Source organism: Oncorhynchus keta, chromosome 3 (assembly GCF_023373465.1).
Source record: "Oncorhynchus keta strain PuntledgeMale-10-30-2019 chromosome 3, Oket_V2, whole genome shotgun sequence".
NCBI lineage: Eukaryota > Metazoa > Chordata > Actinopteri > Salmoniformes > Salmonidae > Oncorhynchus > Oncorhynchus keta.
The window spans coordinates 20,770,658-20,776,657 of NC_068423.1; the positions used below are offsets into that span (position 1 = coordinate 20,770,658).

Genomic DNA, 6,000 nt, shown 5'->3' on the forward strand with positions numbered 1-6,000 from the left:
CGTTATGCAAATCAAGTAGATACATAGCTACAGTACATACATACATACATACAGACTGTCAGATGCATATTCATTTATAACAGCTTTTGAGTAGCCAAATATAACTTTGATATAAAAATGCATGGAGGATGGTAGAATTTAAAAAAAGTTTTACTTGTTAGCTTTCACATGCTACACTAGCAATTTCCACTCCTATGATGTGAAATTCTGACTGCTTTTAGCTATGACTTAATTAGCCATATTCATCTTTAACACAGCCAGTAAATCCATCAGGTCCTTGTAACTTAATCTAATCTGTCTGAATTTGACCACACTGGCTTGTATACACCCAACCACAGGCACTCTAGAACCACATCCCATAGACATTGTACATAACTGAAACATAATAACAATAATGAACCTCACTTTTTGTAATGTCTGTCCCATTCTATTGGTATTTACTATACCTATGTAGAATATTTGTTTCTACAATACTGTGTATACAGAGCTGTTCCCAACTGAATGAGGGGGATGTGTAACGGATGTGAAACGGCTAGCTTAGTTAGCGGTGTGCGCTAAATAGCGTTTCAATCGGTGACGTCACTTGCTCTGAGACCTTGAAGTAGTGGTTCCCCTTGCTCTGCAAGGGCCGTAGCTTTTGTGGAGCGATGGGTAACGATGCTTGGTGGGTGACTGCTGTTGATGTGTGCAGAGGGTCCCTGGTTCGCGCCCGGGTATGGGCGAGGGGACGGTCTAAAGTCATACTGTTACAGATGCACTCAGTATTCAGCTGACGTCCAGTCCATCTGATGTCCCTTTCCATTTGACCTTGTGAACCAGATGTGAGAATAATGCCGACTGTCAGACCCTCAGCACGACTCTTCTTATGAGCACCATCACACACCGGCTACATGTAGACCTGCTTTTAACTGTTTTTGCTTACTTGTATGTGCTGTGTACTGCAATTCAGCTTTTAGATGTCAAGTACGGCGTACATAATGCAATAAAACTCCAACTATGATGTGACATCAACAGGTCAAACATTCCAAACTGCGCATCTCGTATCACTGCCACTACACCCACCCTAGATTTGGAACTAATTCTACTACTGGTGACATGTAGCACGGAACTGTAATGTTCCTCTCTTTCTAATTGACCCTTCGCTAAGCCCCTCCCCCTAATTTGGGACAACGAATCGCAGCACTCCAATGGATAGCAATTGCAGTCGAGTCCAGCACCTCAGACAAGCTCACATTTTAAACGCATTTGAAGCCATTGAGGGCAAGACAACAAAAACATGTTTACCCAACTACTAAATGTTTGAATGGCTAAATATTTGAGAAGTGCACCAGGAGTACTTGCTACTGGGATTCCTGAAATTCAGATTCTCTTGGAGTATTTTTTGAATCTGAAATTATACTTTTGTTTCATTGTATGCTAGTTTAGCTGGTTAGCTCCCAATGTCATTGACCACCAAATGTTGCTAACTTTAGCTAGCTAGCCAGCTAATATAACCATTTGTTTTCTAAAAGTATTTTAACTAGCTAAGTTAGCCATCTTATGAATACAACTCTCATCGGCTGTCAACATCAGGACACGATTTGAGATCATTAGTTAGCTCCAAAAGAGGTTAACATTGCATTCAGTGGCATCCAGTGGCTAGACACACTACCACCTTCATTTTATAGGGTGTCCACCCAGTCTGCCCAGAAAAATAAACTTTGGTGATGATATTTCACTTCCTTATGTTATTTTACTATGTTCCCGTGAAGCAATTGTGATGACAGTTCACAACAACATACCCAAGAGTCTCCTGATTAGCAAGGGGTACGCTGTGTTAAATTTCATTGTGTATTAAATATACAATTTCAGATCACTGAGGGGATTTTGCCAGAGGTTCGTATGGGGAAATGGGCTTCCCAGAAAAATGTTGACTGAGGTTGCAACAGTAACCAAGGGGGGCGGGGTTTAGTGAAACATCAATTTTACACACCTGCAGCATCCATACTACCAAGGGAGCTGAGGTAAGCCAGAGCCCCCTCATCTGCCCCTCCTGTAGCTGTGTTTGTAGGCCTATTCTACCGCTGAGGGGTGTTTTCTTATGCCAACATAGCCCCAGGCATGCTTTCAGGGGGCTTTGGATACACACTGGGATCGCCCATACAACTGTGGGTCTGCCACTGAGAGAGCTACACTGATAAAAGATGACTGGGTTGAGAACTTTCCAAAACACTTGCTGGGAGTAGTTTAAGATGCGATTGATTTATTCATAGTTTACATTATTAGGAAGAGTAATGAGGGGTAATATTCCGTAATGCCGAATGTGTTTGTTTTGATGTTGAATGTTTTGGTATTTGGTATTTTATTAGGATCCCCATTAGCTGTTGCAAAAGCAGCAGCTACTCTTCCTGGGATCCACACAAAACATGAAACATGACATAATACAGAACATCAATAAACATGCGATTCTTTAACCTGTGCAAACCTGTCACATGTTATTTGTCCGAGGGAGGTGTCGCAGCAAAGTGAACATGTTAAAGTGTGAGTAATATTCAGTATGCATGCCAATGAATAGAGGTGGTTGAAACACCACACTTTCTCCATGCAACTTTTTTTTTTTACAGTTGAACTCATATTTTACTCTAAGTAATTATTTCTAATCTTGATTTTTTTTTATTCCTGAGAAATACAACACCATGCCTAGTCTTCCTAACACCGGCACCACTTCCATTCAGTGCTGAGGTCCACACTTATGTGTGCCATAAGCAGCACTTTCTCCTCTCATGCCTTCCTCTCCTCCCTTCCCAACCCCTCTATTTCTCTATAATTGCAAATAGCACCTAACCCGTTACCATTCTTTTTTAAATAATTTCCACTGACTTATTCTTAGGCTCCAAAGATGCGTTCTTGTGTGTTATTTTCTGTTCATCTCTCTTTTTTCTCATTCCCCAAGTGGAGTCGAGACCTTCCCACTAGCTGCATGTGTAAATGACTTCTCATCCATGTGACTTAGAACCCTCAAACCGAGAGAAGAGGAGCTCGCTTGAGTGCTAGCTCACTGTCAGAACAGAGGCCTGATTACTACAGTATTACTGTGACAAAAGACACTGGTCACCATAGCAACTGTCTAGTTAGTTAGCCTTGGTGCTACGATAGTTAGCCCAGCTGGTGTTAGATGTATGTGTCCTCTCCTCTGTGTGACATGTATGGTTGCTGTGTGTCGACGCTCTCGCTAACACATTCCTGATCCACTTACATAAGCTTGTCTCTGCTGGGTTGCATTGAATGATTCTGTCGTGAGAGAGAGGGTTATTCTGTATTACAGGGAAGGTCCTTGATCTGCGTACATACTGACAACACTTTTGCTGCATTGATAGTAAACCTGCTACATGTACAGTATGTGATTCAAACCAATATGGGGCACATGCAAAGTTCAGTTCAAAACTGGTTTGGGTCAGAAGACACACATTGATCTCTGGGAACAGTATGGAATCCCTATTTCTAATTAGACCAGGGGGTATGTTCAACCCTTAAGTCTCTCAGCACCATACCTCTGTGCTGTGCTTCAACATGAGACATAAACCTACACCGTATACGACTAACGTCATAGAGAAAATGTCACGGTTACTTGGATGTTCTCTGAACATTATGAAGAAGGAGTGGGGAGAGAAACTGCTACCACTGTTTATAGACTTATAGTTGAATAAAGACATGAATAATTACCTCATTGCGGTCTAGCTAGCTAGCGAGGCACAAATGTCGAAGCCCCATTGTTGAATGATTCCTGCATTATTTAACAAAGCTTTATGTACTCTCTCCAAAGGATTGAATCTTTGTTGACAATGTAACTTTGTTTCAATATTAATGGTCTCTGGCCTTGTGTGGTTTGGTGAATAGGTACAGGCCTCTCGCAATGGGAAATGCCTTATCTGGCATTGCTGTACGATTCTCAGCATCATGGGCAAAGTGGTTCCCAAAGGGGTTCCCAATCCCATTCTGATATAAAAAAAAATATTAATGACCTCACCATGTGAAAAATAATGATGTAATCAACAGCAAATTTTTACTTTTTTAATTGGGACACCCCTAAACCCAGGTCACACCCACTAGCCCCCACCTGGGTGTAGGGGGTGTGACCTGGGGATAGGGGATGTGGCCTTGGTGTAGAAGGTGTGGTGGGGGCTAGGGTACTGCCACAGTATAGGGTGGTATTGTTTTAATGGATAATGGTTCTCCCCCATTTACAACTGCCCACTTTTCAACCTAATATTCATTATCTCCAGCGTTATACCAATATGGACATATTTGAAAACGGTGCATTTCTACATAAAAAACGGGAAGTTAAAAAGTGCAATTTGATGATATCATCAAAAACAACATTTAAAAAACAGTGATTTTCAAACACTGAGAGTTGAGGTGAAATGGGGAGAAGGAAAATGCCCTCCCGCATCTAGAAACTCATAGCAGGTTTAAAAATCACTTTTTTTGTTTTTACCTAACCAACAATGTAATTGAGTTGGACTTTTTTGGGCTCTTTCTTCTTATCTTTTAAACCACAGGACATAGAAACAGTTGCCCTTTAAGCGTCTACTGAAGTACATTGATTAGTGATGTGCGGTTCGTGAACGATTCATTCTTTTTTAATGACTCTTTTCACCGACTCGAGAGTCATGATGAATTTTTCTGAGTTAGTTATTCATTTTTTGTTGTTCTTTAGCCCTGCAGGCAGCAATAAATTGTACAGCAGGATTAATACGTGCTCCTCCAGCTCAGCGGCTCTGACCAATACTGTCAGTCATACCGTATATGCACACAGGAAAACAGATTGTGCTGCAGGCAGGCAGCATAGAGAAGAAAAATAAAAGTTTAGAACTGATAATTGATTGCATAATTGACTATAGAATGTTACGATGGATACAGCTTTGTAGAATCAAAACACACACAGCCTCTAAAGAACAAACCCAAACTCGAGAACAAATAATTTGGGGATGCTGCCCGGGTGCTGCATTTCGCAAACTATATTTCGCAATCTCGTCCAGCTGCGGCCACAACTAGACCTCGTTTCAAATGTATCAAGCAAATAATATTGTTTGTATGACTAGCATTCGATAAATGTACATAGTTTTAAAGCACCCTTTTACAAGTCTCGGTCACAACTGACAGCTCCAATAAGCCCCTTACGGTGAAAGACATGAGAATGAGAAGCTTGTAGTGTAACGGCTCTCGTCGGTGGAAGGAAGAGTGGACCAAAGCTCAGCGTGGAAAGTGTTGTATTTATGTTCAAGAAACACTCAAACAAAAACAAAAACAAAAAAAAATGAAAGCGAACAGTTCCGTCAGGCACAGACCCTAAACAGAAAATAACACCCCACAAAACCCTAAATGGAAAATCACAACTTATGTATGATCCCCAATCAGAGACAGAATAAATAAGGATCTCTAAGGTCAGGGCGTGACAGAACCCCCCCCCCCTCCACCCCCAAAGGTGCGGACCTCAAACCTGAACCTATAGGGGAGGGTCCGGGTGGGCATCTACTCTTGGTGGGTGCTCCGGTGCGGGACGCAGACCCCGCTCCACTTTAGGCTCCCCCCACTTCGGTGGCGCCTCCGGTGCAGGGACCGTCGCCGGGACCTCTGGACCGTAGATCGTTGCTGCAAGCCCTTGACTGGCACCGTCGCTGGAGGCTCCAGACTGGGGACCGTCGCTGAAGGCTTCGCATGTGCAGCCGGAACAGGTCTCAGAAGGCACACTGGAGGCATAGTGCGTATATCCGGCACAGGATATACTGGGCTGTGGAGGCGCACTGGAGGTCTGGACCATAGAGCTGGCACAACGCGTCCTAGCTGAATACCCCCTGTAGCACGGCACGTGCGGGGAGCTGGCACAGGCCGCACTGGGTTGTGCTGGCGAACTAGGGATACCGTGCGTAGAACTACCGCAGGATATCCTGGGCCGAAGAGACGCACCGGAGACCAGGAGCGCTGAGCTGGCACAATCCGTTCTGGCTGAATGCCCACTCT

The 6,000-nt window shown here is 43.3% G+C and overlaps 1 pseudogene; it reads right to left on the reverse strand.

The window, feature by feature from the left end:
* LOC127913572 (general transcription factor II-I repeat domain-containing protein 2A-like) overlaps positions 1–5,800 on the reverse strand; it is a 79,296-nt pseudogene extending 73,496 nt beyond the window's left edge.
* Between the last annotated feature and the right edge of the window lie 200 nt (positions 5,801–6,000).